At 21.0% G+C, this 15,086-nt stretch overlaps 2 long non-coding RNA genes across 11 annotated transcripts; both read left to right on the forward strand.

The window, feature by feature from the left end:
* The first annotated feature begins 29 nt into the window (after nucleotides 1-29).
* On the forward strand, nucleotides 30-15,072 carry LOC143378309 (uncharacterized). Of its 10 annotated transcripts, none has more exons than XR_013088153.1 (7): nucleotides 30-2,077; nucleotides 5,927-6,616; nucleotides 7,027-7,365; nucleotides 7,498-9,332; nucleotides 10,623-11,300; nucleotides 12,016-12,634; nucleotides 12,767-13,519. It is a non-coding gene; the product is annotated as an uncharacterized LOC143378309 (long non-coding RNA). The 10 variants fall into 10 exon arrangements; XR_013088152.1 differs by having other exon boundaries at nucleotides 5,927-6,160; nucleotides 6,912-7,365; XR_013088158.1 differs by lacking the exons at nucleotides 30-2,077; nucleotides 5,927-6,616 and adding an exon at nucleotides 5,086-5,390 and having other exon boundaries at nucleotides 7,207-7,365.
* On the forward strand, nucleotides 2,273-3,257 carry LOC143378311 (uncharacterized). Its single transcript, XR_013088161.1, has 2 exons — nucleotides 2,273-3,012; nucleotides 3,145-3,257. It is a non-coding gene; the product is annotated as an uncharacterized LOC143378311 (long non-coding RNA).
* Nucleotides 15,073-15,086: the final 14 nt, after the last annotated feature.

Consider the following 15,086-nt stretch of genomic DNA (forward strand, 5'->3'; position numbering starts at 1 on the left):
ACAAAGGAGGTAATTAAATACAGAAAATAGGTAAATAAATAGAGAAAAATAGGTAAATAATTTAGAGAAAAAAATAGGCAAATGAATAGAGAAAATAGGTAATGAAGTAGAGAAAACAAAGTAGGTAAATAAATACAGAAAAAGAGGTAAATAAATAGAGAAAAATAGGTAAATAAATAGAGAAAAATAGGTAATAAAGTAGAGAATACAAAGGAGGTAAATAAAAACAGAAAATAGGTAAATACATAGAGAAAAATAGGTAAATAATTTAGAGAAAAAAATAGGCAAATAAATAGAGAAAAATAGGTAAATAATTTAGAGAAAAAAATAGGCAAATAAATAGAGAAAAATAGGTAATGAAGTAGAGAAAACAAAGTAGGTAAATAAATACAGAAAAAGAGGTAAATAAATAGAGAAAAATAGGTAAATAAATAGAGAAAAATAGGTAATGAAGTAGAGAAAACAAAGTAGGTAAATAAATACAGAAAAAGGAGGAAAATAACTACAGAAAAAAAGGTAAATAAATAGAGAAAACCAAAGAGGTAAATAAATAGAGAAGAAATAGGTAAATAAATAGACAAAAATAGTTAAATTATCTAGAGAAAAAATAGGTGTATAAATATAGATAAATAGCTAAATAAATCGAAGAAAAAAAGGTAAATAAAAAATAGGTAAATAAATTAGAGGACAAAATAGGTAAATAAACAGAAAAATAGGTTCAGAAATTAGAGAAAAAAGTAGATAAATAACTAGAGAAAAAATAGGTAAATAAATAGAGAAAAAAGAGGTAAATAAATTGAGAAAATAGGTAAATAAATAGAGAAAAAGTAGGTAAATAAAATAGAGAAAAAATAGGTAAATAAAGAGAGAAAAAATAGGTAAATTATCTAGAGAAAAAAATGGTGTATAAATATAGATAAATAGCTAAATAAATCAAAGAAAAAAAGGTAAATAAAAAATAGGTAAATAAATTAGAGGAAAAAATAGGTAAATAAACAGAAATATAGGTAAATAAATTAAAGGAAAAAATAGGTAAATAAACAGAGAAAATATTGGTAAATAAATTAGAGAAAAAAAATAGATAAAGAAATAGTGAAAAATAGGTAATGAAGTAGAGAATACAAAGGAGGTAAATAAATACAGAAAATAGGTAAATAAATAGAGAAAAATAGGTAAATAATTTAGGGAAAAAATAGGCAAATAAATAGAGAAAAATAGGTAATGAAGTAGAGAAAACAAAGTAGGTAAATAAATACAGAAAAAGAGGTAAATAAATAGAAAAAAATAGGCAAATGTATAGAGAAAAATAGGTAATGAAGTAGAGAAAACAAAGTAGGTAATTAAATTCAGAAAAAGAGGTAAATAAATAGAGAAAAATAGGTAAATAAATAGAGAAGAATAGGTAATGAAGTAGAGAATACAAAGGAGGTAAATAAAAACAGAAAATAGGTAAATACATAGAGAAAAATAGGTAAATAATTTAGAGAAAAAAATAGGCAAATAAATAGAGAAAAATAGGTAATGAAGTAGAGAAATAAAGTAGGTAAATAAATACAGAAAAAGGAGGTAAATAACTAGAGAAAAAATAGGTAAATAAATAGAGAAAACAAAAGGGGTAAATATATAGAGAAAAAATAGGTAAATAAATAGAGAAAAAATAGTTAAATTATCTAGAGAAAAGATAGGTGTATAAATATAGATAAATAGCTAAATAAATCAAAGAAAAAAAGGTAAATAAAAAATAGGTAAATAAATTAGAGGAAAAAAATAGGTAATTAAACAGAAAAATAGGTAAATAATTTAGAGAAAAAAATAGGCAAATAAATAGAGAAAAATAGGTAATGAAGTAGAGAAAACAAAGTAGGTAAATAAATACAGAAAATGGAGGTAAATAACTAGAGAAAAATAGGTAAATAAATAGAGAAAACAAAAGGGGTAAATAAATAGAGAAAAATAGGTAAATAAATAGAGAAAAAATAGTTAAATTATCTAGAGAAAAAATAGGTGTATAAATATAGATAAATCAAAGAAAAAAAGGTAAATAAAAAATAGGTAAATAAATTAGAGGAAAAAATAGGTAAATAAACAGAAAAATAGGTAAATAAATTAGAGAAAAAAGTTGGTAAATAACTAGAGAAAAAATAGGTAAATAAATAGAGAACAAGGAGGTAAATAAAATAGAGAAAAAATAGGTAAATAAAGAGAGAAAAAATAGGTAAATAAATAGAGAAAAAGTAGGTAAATAAAATAGAGAAAAAATAGGTAAATAAAGAGAGAAAAAATAGGTAAATTATCGAGAGAAAAAATTGGTGTATAAATATAGATAAATAGCTAAATAAATCAAAGAAAAAAAGGTAAATAAAAAATAGCTAAATAAATTAGAGGAAAAAATAGGTAAATAAACAGAAATATAGGTAAATAAATTAAAGGAAAAAATAGGTAAATAAACAGAGAAAATATTGGTAAATAAATTAGAGAAAAAAAATAGATAAAGAAATAGTGAAAAATAGGTAATGAAGTAGAGAATACAAAGGAGGTAAATAAATACAGAAAATAGGTAAATAAATAGAGAAAAATAGGTAAATAAATAGAGAAAAATAGGTAATGAAGTAGAGAAAACAAAGTAGGTAAATAAATACAGAAAAAGGAGGTAAATAACTAGAGAAAAAAAAGGTAAATAAATAGAGAAAACAAAACAGGTAAATAAATAGAGAAGAAATAGGTAAATAAATAGAGAAAAATAGTTAAATTATCTAGAGAAAAAATAAGTGTATAAATATAGATAAATAGCTAAATAAATCAAAGAAAAAAAGGTAAATAAAAAATAGCTAAATAAATTAGTGGAAAAAATAGGTAAATAAACAGAAAAATAGGTAAATAAATTAGAGAAAAAAGTAGGTAAATAACTAGAGAAAAATAGGTAAATAAATAGAGAAAAAAGAGGTAAAGAAATAGAGAAAAATAGGTAAATAAATAGAGAAAAAGTAGGTAAATAAAATAGAGAAAAAATAGGTAAATAAAGAGAGAAAAAATAGGTAAATTATCTAGAGAAAAAATAGGTGTATAAATATAGATAAATAGCTAAATAAATCAAAGAAAAAAAAGTAAATAAAAAATAGGTAAATAAATTAGAGGAAAAAATAGGTAAATAAACAGAAAAATAGGTAAATAAACAGAGAAAAAATTGGTAAATAAATTAGAGAAAAAAAATAGATAAAGAAATAATGAAAAATAGGTAATGAAGTAGAGAATACAAAGGAGGTAATTAAATACAGAAAATAGGTAAATAAATAGAGAAAAATAGGTAAATAATTTAGAGAAAAAAATAGGCAAATAAATAGAGAAAATAGGTAATGAAGTAGAGAAAACAAAGTAGGTAAATAAATACAGAAAAAGAGGTAAATAAATAGAGAAAAATAGGTAAATAAATAGAGAAAAATAGGTAATAAAGTAGAGAATACAAAGGAGGTAAATAAAAACAGAAAATAGGTAAATACATAGAGAAAAATAGGTAAATAATTTAGAGAAAAAAATAGGCAAATAAATAGAGAAAAATAGGTAATGAAGTAGAGAAATAAAGTAGGTAAATAAATACAGAAAAAGGAGGTAAATAACTAGAGAAAAAATAGGTAAATAAATAGAGAAAACAAAAGGGGTAAATAAATAGAGAAAAAATAGGTAAATAAATAGAGAAAAATAGTTAAATAAAGAGAGAAAAAATTGGTAAATTATCTAGAGAAAAAATTGGTGTATAAATATAGATAAATAGCTAAATAAATCAAAGAAAAAGAGGTAAATAAAAATAGGTAAATAAATTAGAGGAAAAAATAGGTAAATAAACAGAAATATAGGTAAATAAATTAAAGGAAAAAATAGGTAAATAAACAGAGAAAATATTGGTAAATAAATTAGAGAAAAAAAATAGATAAAGAAATAGTGAAAAATAGGTAATGAAGTAGAGAATACAAAGGAGGTAAATAAATACAGAAAATAGGTAAATAAATAGAGAAAAATAGGTAAATAATTTAGAGAAAAAAATAGGCAAATAAATAGAGAAAAATAGGTAATGAAGTAGAGAAAACAAAGTAGGTAAATAAATACAGAAAAAGAGGTAAATAAATAGAGAAAAATAGGTAAATAAATAGAGAAAAATAGGTAATGAAGTAGAGAAAACAAAGTAGGTAAATAAATACAGAAAAAGGAGGAAAATAACTACAGAAAAAAAGGTAAATAAATAGAGAAAACCAAAGCGGTAAATAAATAGAGAAGAAATAGGTAAATAAATAGAGAAAAAATAGTTAAATTATCTAGAGAAAAAATAGGTGTATAAATATAGATAAATAGCTAAATAAATCGAAGAAAAAAAGGTAAATAAAAAATAGGTAAATAAATTAGAGGACAAAATAGGTAAATAAACAGAAAAATAGGTTCAGAAATTAGAGAAAAAAGTAGATAAATAACTAGAGAAAAAATAGGTAAATAAATAGAGAAAAAAGAGGTAAATAAATTGAGAAAATAGGTAAATAAATAGAGAAAAAGTAGGTAAATAAAATAGAGAAAAAATAGGTAAATAAAGAGAGAAAAAATAGGTAAATTATCTAGAGAAAAAATTGGTGTATAAATATAGATAAATAGCTAAATAAATCAAAGAAAAAAAGGTTAATAAAAAATAGGTAAATAAATTAGAGGAAAAAATAGGTAAATAAACAGAAATATAGGTAAATAAATTAAAGGAAAAAATAGGTAAATAAACAGAGAAAATATTGGTAAATAAATTTGAGAAAAAAAATAGATAAAGAAATAGTGAAAAATAGGTAATGAAGTAGAGAATACAAAGGAGGTAAATAAATACAGAAAATAGGTAAATAAATAGAGAAAAATAGGTAAATAATTTAGAGAAAAAAATAGGCAAATAAATAGAGAAAAATAGGTAATGAAGTAGAGAAAACAAAGTAGGTAAATAAATACAGAAAAAGAGGTAAATAAATAGAAAAAAATAGGCAAATGTATAGAGAAAAATAGGTAATGAAGTAGAGAAAACAAAGTAGGTAATTAAATTCAGAAAAAGAGGTAAATAAATAGAGAAAAATAGGTAAATAATTTAGAGAAAAAAATAGGCAAATAAATAGAGAAAAATAGGTAATGAAGTAGAGAAATAAAGTAGGTAAATAAATACAGAAAAAGGAGGTAAATAACTAGAGAAAAAATAGGTAAATAAATAGAGAAAACAAAAGGGGTAAATATATAGAGAAAAAATAGGTAAATAAATAGAGAAAAAATAGTTAAATTATCTAGAGAAAAGATAGGTGTATAAATATAGATAAATAGCTAAATAAATCAAAGAAAAAAAGGTAAATAAAAAATAGGTAAATAAATTAGAGGAAAAATAGGTAAATAAACAGAAAAATAGGTAAATAAATAGAGAAAATGTAGGTAAATAAAATAGAGAAAAATAGATAAATAAAGAGAGAAAAAATAGGTAAATTATCTAGAGAAAAAATTGGTGTATAAATATAGATAAATAGCTAAATAAAATCAAAGAAAAAAGGTAAATAAAAAATAGGTAAATAAATTAGAGGAAAAAATAGGTAATTATACAGAAAAATATGTAAATAAATTAAAGGAAAAATAGGTAAATAAACAGAGAAAAAATTGGTAAATAAATTAGAGAAAAAAAATGGATAAAAAATTGTGAAAAATAGGTAAATAAATAGAGAAAAAGTAGGTAAATAAAATAGAGAAAAAATAGGTAAATAAAGAGAGAAAAAATAGGTAAATTATCTAGAGAAAAAATTGGTGTATAAATATAGATAAATAGCTAAATAAATCAAAGAAAAAAAGGTAAATAAAAAATAGCTAAATAAATTAGAGGAAAAAATAGGTAAATAAACAGAAATATAGGTAAATAAATTAAAGGAAAAAATAGGTAAATAAACAGAAAAAAAATTGGTAAATAAATTAGAGAAAAAAAATGGATAAAAAATAGTGAAAAATAGGTAATGAAGTAGAGAATACAAAGGAGGTAAATAAATACAGAAAATAGGTAAATAAATAGAGAAAAATAGGTAAATAATTTAGAGAAAAAAATAGGCAAATAAATAGAGAAAAATAGGTAATGAAGTAGAGAAAACAAAGTAGGTAAATAAATACAGAAAAAGAGGTAAATAAATAGAGAAAAATAGGTAAATAAATAGAGAAAAATATGTAATGAAGTAGAGAAAACAAAGTAGGTAAATAAATACAGAAAAAGGAGGAAAATAACTACAGAAAAATAGGTAAATAAATAGAGAAAACAAAAGAGGTAAATAAATGGAGAAGAAATAGGTAAATAAATAGAGAAAAAATAGTTAAATTATCTAGAGAAAAAATAGGTGCATAAATATAGATAAATAGCTAAATAAATCAAAGAAAAAAAGGTAAATAAAAAATAGGTAAATAAATTAGAGGAAAAAATAGGTTAATAAACAGAAAAATAGGTAAATAAATTAGAGAAAAAAGTAGGTAAACAACTAGAGAAAAATAGGTAAATAAATAGAGAAAAAATAGGTAAATAAAGAGAGAAAAAATAGGTAAATAAATAGAGAAAAAGTAGGTAAATAAAATAGAGAAAAAATAGGTAAATAAGGAGAGAAAAAATAGGTAAATTATCTAGAGAAAAAATTGGTGTATAAATATGGATAAATAGCTAAATAAATCAAAGAAAAAGAGGTAAATAAAAAATAGGTAAATAAATTAGAGGAAAAAATAGGTAAATAAACAGAAATATAGGTAAATAAATTAAAGGAAAAAATAGGTAAATAAACAGAGAAAATATTGGTAAATAAATTAGAGAAAAAAAATAGATAAAGAAATAGTGAAAAATAGGTAATGAAGTAGAGAATACAAAGGAGGTAAATAAATACAGAAAATAGGTAAATAAATAGAGAAAAATAGGTAAATAAATAGAGAAAAATAGGTAATGAAGTAGAGAAAACAAAGTAGGTAAATAAATACAGAAAAAGGAGGTAAATAACTAGAGAAAAAAAGGTAAATAAATAGAGAAAACAAAACAGGTAAATAAATAGAGAAGAAATAGGTAAATAAATAGAGAAAAATAGTTAAATTATCTAGAGAAAAAATAGGTGTATAAATATAGATAAATAGCTAAATAAATCAAAGAAAAAAAGGTAAATAAAAAATAGCTAAATAAATTAGTGGAAAAAATAGGTAAATAAACAGAAAAATAGGTAAATAAATTAGAGAAAAAAGTAGGTAAATAACTAGAGAAAAATAGGTAAATAAATAGAGAAAAAAGAGGTAAAGAAATAGAGAAAAATAGGTAAATAAATAGAGAAAAAGTAGGTAAATAAAATAGAGAAAAAATAGGTAAATAAAGAGAGAAAAAATAGGTAAATTATCTAGAGAAAAAATAGGTGTATAAATATAGATAAATAGCTAAATAAATCAAAGAAAAAAAAGTAAATAAAAAATAGGTAAATAAATTAGAGGAAAAAATAGGTAAATAAACAGAAAAATAGGTAAATAAACAGAGAAAAAATTGGTAAATAAATTAGAGAAAAAAAATAGATAAAGAAATAATGAAAAATAGGTAATGAAGTAGAGAATACAAAGGAGGTAATTAAATACAGAAAATAGGTAAATAAATAGAGAAAAATAGGTAAATAATTTAGAGAAAAAAATAGGCAAATGAATAGAGAAAATAGGTAATGAAGTAGAGAAAACAAAGTAGGTAAATAAATACAGAAAAAGAGGTAAATAAATAGAGAAAAATAGGTAAATAAATAGAGAAAAATAGGTAATAAAGTAGAGAATACAAAGGAGGTAAATAAAAACAGAAAATAGGTAAATACATAGAGAAAAATAGGTAAATAATTTAGAGAAAAAAATAGGCAAATAAATAGAGAAAAATAGGTAATGAAGTAGAGAAATAAAGTAGGTAAATAAATACAGAAAAAGGAGGTAAATAACTAGAGAAAAAATAGGTAAATAAATAGAGAAAACAAAAGGGGTAAATAAATAGAGAAAAAATAGGTAAATAAATAGAGAAAAAATAGTTAAATAAAGAGAGAAAAAATTGGTAAATTATCTAGAGAAAAAATTGGTGTATAAATATAGATAAATAGCTAAATAAATCAAAGAAAAAGAGGTAAATAAAAAATAGGTAAATAAATTAGAGGAAAAAATAGGTAAATAAACAGAAATATAGGTAAATAAATTAAAGGAAAAAATAGGTAAATAAACAGAGAAAATATTGGTAAATAAATTAGAGAAAAAAAATAGATAAAGAAATAGTGAAAAATAGGTAATGAAGTAGAGAATACAAAGGAGGTAAATAAATACAGAAAATAGGTAAATAAATAGAGAAAAATAGGTAAATAATTTAGAGAAAAAAATAGGCAAATAAATAGAGAAAAATAGGTAATGAAGTAGAGAAAACAAAGTAGGTAAATAAATACAGAAAAAGAGGTAAATAAATAGAGAAAAATAGGTAAATAAATAGAGAAAAATAGGTAATGAAGTAGAGAAAACAAAGTAGGTAAATAAATACAGAAAAAGGAGGAAAATAACTACAGAAAAAAAGGTAAATAAATAGAGAAAACCAAAGAGGTAAATAAATAGAGAAGAAATAGGTAAATAAATAGAGAAAAAATAGTTAAATTATCTAGAGAAAAAATAGGTGTATAAATATAGATAAATAGCTAAATAAATCGAAGAAAAAAAGGTAAATAAAAAATAGGTAAATAAATTAGAGGACAAAATAGGTAAATAAACAGAAAAATAGGTTCAGAAATTAGAGAAAAAAGTAGATAAATAACTAGAGAAAAAATAGGTAAATAAATAGAGAAAAAAGAGGTAAATAAATTGAGAAAATAGGTAAATAAATAGAGAAAAAGTAGGTAAATAAAATAGAGAAAAAATAGGTAAATAAAGAGAGAAAAAATAGGTAAATTATCTAGAGAAAAAAATGGTGTATAAATATAGATAAATAGCTAAATAAATCAAAGAAAAAAGGTAAATAAAAAATAGGTAAATAAATTAGAGGAAAAAATAGGTAAATAAACAGAAATATAGGTAAATAAATTAAAGGAAAAAATAGGTAAATAAACAGAGAAAATATTGGTAAATAAATTAGAGAAAAAAAATAGATAAAGAAATAGTGAAAAATAGGTAATGAAGTAGAGAATACAAAGGAGGTAAATAAATACAGAAAATAGGTAAATAAATAGAGAAAAATAGGTAAATAATTTAGGGAAAAAAATAGGCAAATAAATAGAGAAAAATAGGTAATGAAGTAGAGAAAACAAAGTAGGTAAATAAATACAGAAAAAGAGGTAAATAAATAGAAAAAAATAGGCAAATGTATAGAGAAAAATAGGTAATGAAGTAGAGAAAACAAAGTAGGTAATTAAATTCAGAAAAAGAGGTAAATAAATAGAGAAAAATAGGTAAATAAATAGAGAAGAATAGGTAATGAAGTAGAGAATACAAAGGAGGTAAATAAAAACAGAAAATAGGTAAATACATAGAGAAAAATAGGTAAATAATTTAGAGAAAAAAATAGGCAAATAAATAGAGAAAAATAGGTAATGAAGTAGAGAAATAAAGTAGGTAAATAAATACAGAAAAAGGAGGTAAATGACTAGAGAAAAAATAGGTAAATAAATAGAGAAAACAAAAGGGGTAAATATATAGAGAAAAAATAGGTAAATAAATAGAGAAAAAATAGTTAAATTATCTAGAGAAAAGATAGGTGTATAAATATAGATAAATAGCTAAATAAATCAAAGAAAAAAGGTAAATAAAAAATAGGTAAATAAATTAGAGGAAAAAATAGGTAATTAAACAGAAAAATAGGTAAATAATTTAGAGAAAAAATAGGCAAATAAATAGAGAAAAATAGGTAATGAAGTAGAGAAAACAAAGTAGGTAAATAAATACAGAAAATGGAGGTAAATAACTAGAGAAAAATAGGTAAATAAATAGAGAAAACAAAAGAGGGGTAAATAAATAGAGAAAAATAGGTAAATAAATAGAGAAAAAATAGTTAAATTATCTAGAGAAAAAATAGGTGTATAAATATAGATAAATCAAAGAAAAAAAGGTAAATAAAAAATAGGTAAATAAATTAGAGGAAAAAATAGGTAAATAAACAGAAAAATAGGTAAATAAATTAGAGAAAAAAGTTGGTAAATAACTAGAGAAAAAATAGGTAAATAAATAGAGAACAAAGAGGTAAATAAAATAGAGAAAAAATAGGTAAATAAAGAGAGAAAAAATAGGTAAATAAATAGAGAAAAAGTAGGTAAATAAAATAGAGAAAAAATAGGTAAATAAAGAGAGAAAAAATAGGTAAATTATCGAGAGAAAAAATTGGTGTATAAATATAGATAAATAGCTAAATAAATCAAAGAAAAAAAGGTAAATAAAAAATAGCTAAATAAATTAGAGGAAAAAATAGGTAAATAAACAGAAATATAGGTAAATAAATTAAAGGAAAAAATAGGTAAATAAACAGAGAAAATATTGGTAAATAAATTAGAGAAAAAAAATAGATAAAGAAATAGTGAAAAATAGGTAATGAAGTAGAGAATACAAAGGAGGTAAATAAATACAGAAAATAGGTAAATAAATAGAGAAAAATAGGTAAATAAATAGAGAAAAATAGGTAATGAAGTAGAGAAAACAAAGTAGGTAAATAAATACAGAAAAAGGAGGTAAATAACTAGAGAAAAAAAAGGTAAATAAATAGAGAAAACAAAACAGGTAAATAAATAGAGAAGAAATAGGTAAATAAATAGAGAAAAATAGTTAAATTATCTAGAGAAAAAATAAGTGTATAAATATAGATAAATAGCTAAATAAATCAAAGAAAAAAAGGTAAATAAAAAATAGCTAAATAAATTAGTGGAAAAAATAGGTAAATAAACAGAAAAATAGGTAAATAAATTAGAGAAAAAAGTAGGTAAATAACTAGAGAAAAATAGGTAAATAAATAGAGAAAAAAGAGGTAAAGAAATAGAGAAAAATAGGTAAATAAATAGAGAAAAAGTAGGTAAATAAAATAGAGAAAAAATAGGTAAATAAAGAGAGAAAAAATAGGTAAATTATCTAGAGAAAAAATAGGTGTATAAATATAGATAAATAGCTAAATAAATCAAAGAAAAAAAAGTAAATAAAAAATAGGTAAATAAATTAGAGGAAAAAATAGGTAAATAAACAGAAAAATAGGTAAATAAACAGAGAAAAAATTGGTAAATAAATTAGAGAAAAAAAATAGATAAAGAAATAATGAAAAATAGGTAATGAAGTAGAGAATACAAAGGAGGTAATTAAATACAGAAAATAGGTAAATAAATAGAGAAAAATAGGTAAATAATTTAGAGAAAAAAATAGGCAAATAAATAGAGAAAATAGGTAATGAAGTAGAGAAAACAAAGTAGGTAAATAAATACAGAAAAAGAGGTAAATAAATAGAGAAAAATAGGTAAATAAATAGAGAAAAATAGGTAATAAAGTAGAGAATACAAAGGAGGTAAATAAAAACAGAAAATAGGTAAATACATAGAGAAAAATAGGTAAATAATTTAGAGAAAAAAATAGGCAAATAAATAGAGAAAAATAGGTAATGAAGTAGAGAAATAAAGTAGGTAAATAAATACAGAAAAAGGAGGTAAATAACTAGAGAAAAAATAGGTAAATAAATAGAGAAAACAAAAGGGGTAAATAAATAGAGAAAAAAATAGGTAAATAAATAGAGAAAAAATAGTTAAATAAAGAGAGAAAAAATTGGTAAATTATCTAGAGAAAAAAATTGGTGTATAAATATAGATAAATAGCAAATAAATCAAAGAAAAAGAGGTAAATAAAAAATAGGTAAATAAATTAGAGGAAAAAATAGGTAAATAAACAGAAATATAGGTAAATAAATTAAAGGAAAAAATAGGTAAATAAACAGAGAAAATATTGGTAAATAAATTAGAGAAAAAAAATAGATAAAGAAATAGTGAAAAATAGGTAATGAAGTAGAGAATACAAAGGAGGTAAATAAATACAGAAAATAGGTAAATAAATAGAGAAAAATAGGTAAATAATTTAGAGAAAAAAATAGGCAAATAAATAGAGAAAAATAGGTAATGAAGTAGAGAAAACAAAGTAGGTAAATAAATACAGAAAAAGAGGTAAATAAATAGAGAAAAATAGGTAAATAAATAGAGAAAAATAGGTAATGAAGTAGAGAAAACAAAGTAGGTAAATAAATACAGAAAAAGGAGGAAAATAACTACAGAAAAAAAGGTAAATAAATAGAGAAAACCAAAGAGGTAAATAAATAGAGAAGAAATAGGTAAATAAATAGAGAAAAAATAGTTAAATTATCTAGAGAAAAAATAGGTGTATAAATATAGATAAATAGCTAAATAAATCGAAGAAAAAAAGGTAAATAAAAAATAGGTAAATAAATTAGAGGACAAAATAGGTAAATAAACAGAAAAATAGGTTCAGAAATTAGAGAAAAAAGTAGATAAATAACTAGAGAAAAAATAGGTAAATAAATAGAGAAAAAAGAGGTAAATAAATTGAGAAAATAGGTAAATAAATAGAGAAAAAGTAGGTAAATAAAATAGAGAAAAAATAGGTAAATAAAGAGAGAAAAAATAGGTAAATTATCTAGAGAAAAAATTGGTGTATAAATATAGATAAATAGCTAAATAAATCAAAGAAAAAAAAGTAAATAAAAAATAGGTAAATAAATTAGAGGAAAAAATAGGTAAATAAACAGAAAAATAGGTAAATAAACAGAGAAAAAATTGGTAAATAAATTAGAGAAAAAAAATAGATAAAGAAATAATGAAAAATAGGTAATGAAGTAGAGAATACAAAGGAGGTAATTAAATACAGAAAATAGGTAAATAAATAGAGAAAAATAGGTAAATAATTTAGAGAAAAAAATAGGCAAATAAATAGAGAAAATAGGTAATGAAGTAGAGAAAACAAAGTAGGTAAATAAATACAGAAAAAGAGGTAAATAAATAGAGAAAAATAGGTAAATAAATAGAGAAAAATAGGTAATAAAGTAGAGAATACAAAGGAGGTAAATAAAAACAGAAAATAGGTAAATACATAGAGAAAAATAGGTAAATAATTTAGAGAAAAAAATAGGCAAATAAATAGAGAAAAATAGGTAATGAAGTAGAGAAATAAAGTAGGTAAATAAATACAGAAAAAGGAGGTAAATAACTAGAGAAAAAATAGGTAAATAAATAGAGAAAACAAAAGGGGTAAATAAATAGAGAAAAAAATAGGTAAATAAATAGAGAAAAAATAGTTAAATAAAGAGAGAAAAAATTGGTAAATTATCTAGAGAAAAAATTGGTGTATAAATATAGATAAATAGCTAAATAAATCAAAGAAAAAGAGGTAAATAAAAAATAGGTAAATAAATTAGAGGAAAAAATAGGTAAATAAACAGAAATATAGGTAAATAAATTAAAGGAAAAAATAGGTAAATAAACAGAGAAAATATTGGTAAATAAATTAGAGAAAAAAAATAGATAAAGAAATAGTGAAAAATAGGTAATGAAGTAGAGAATACAAAGGAGGTAAATAAATACAGAAAATAGGTAAATAAATAGAGAAAAATAGGTAAATAATTTAGAGAAAAAAATAGGCAAATAAATAGAGAAAAATAGGTAATGAAGTAGAGAAAACAAAGTAGGTAAATAAATACAGAAAAAGAGGTAAATAAATAGAGAAAAATAGGTAAATAAATAGAGAAAAATAGGTAATGAAGTAGAGAAAACAAAGTAGGTAAATAAATACAGAAAAAGCAGGAAAATAACTACAGAAAAAAAGGTAAATAAATAGAGAAAACCAAAGAGGTAAATAAATAGAGAAGAAATAGGTAAATAAATAGAGAAAAAATAGTTAAATTATCTAGAGAAAAAATAGGTGTATAAATATAGATAAATAGCTAAATAAATCGAAGAAAAAAAGGTAAATAAAAAATAGGTAAATAAATTAGAGGACAAAATAGGTAAATAAACAGAAAAATAGGTTCAGAAATTAGAGAAAAAAGTAGATAAATAACTAGAGAAAAAATAGGTAAATAAATAGAGAAAAAAGAGGTAAATAAATTGAGAAAATAGGTAAATAAATAGAGAAAAAGTAGGTAAATAAAATAGAGAAAAAATAGGTAAATAAAGAGAGAAAAAATAGGTAAATTATCTAGAGAAAAAATTGGTGTATAAATATAGATAAATAGCTAAATAAATCAAAGAAAAAAAGGTAAATAAAAAATAGGTAAATAAATTAGAGGAAAAAATAGGTAAATAAACAGAAATATAGGTAAATAAATTAAAGGAAAAAATAGGTAAATAAACAGAGAAAATATTGGTAAATAAATTTGAGAAAAAAAATAGATAAAGAAATAGTGAAAAATAGGTAATGAAGTAGAGAATACAAAGGAGGTAAATAAATACAGAAAATAGGTAAATAAATAGAGAAAAATAGGTAAATAATTTAGTGAAAAAAATAGGCAAATAAATAGAGAAAAATAGGTAATGAAGTAGAGAAAACAAAGTAGGTAAATAAATACAGAAAAAGAGGTAAATAAATAGAAAAAAATAGGCAAATGTATAGAGAAAAATAGGTAATGAAGTAGAGAAAACAAAGTAGGTAATTAAATTCAGAAAAAGAGGTAAATAAATAGAGAAAAATAGGTAAATAAATAGAGAAAAATAGGTAATGAAGTAGAGAATACAAAGGAGGTAAATAAAAACAGAAAATAGGTAAATACATAGAGAAAAATAGGTAAATAATTTAGAGAAAAAAATAGGCAAATAAATAGAGAAAAATAGGTAATGAAGTAGAGAAATAAAGTAGGTAAATAAATACAGAAAAAGGAGGTAAATAACTAGAGAAAAAATAGGTAAATAAATAGAGAAAACAAAAGGGGTAAATATATAGAGAAAAAATAGGTAAATAAATAGAGAAAAAATAGTTAAATTATCTAGAGAAAAGATAGGTGTATAAATATAGATAAATAGCTAAATAAATCAAAGAAAAAAAGGTAAATAAAAAATAGGTAA

This window comes from Andrena cerasifolii, unplaced genomic scaffold, assembly GCF_050908995.1.
Source record: "Andrena cerasifolii isolate SP2316 unplaced genomic scaffold, iyAndCera1_principal scaffold2590, whole genome shotgun sequence".
NCBI classification, from domain to species: Eukaryota; Metazoa; Arthropoda; class Insecta; order Hymenoptera; family Andrenidae; genus Andrena; species Andrena cerasifolii.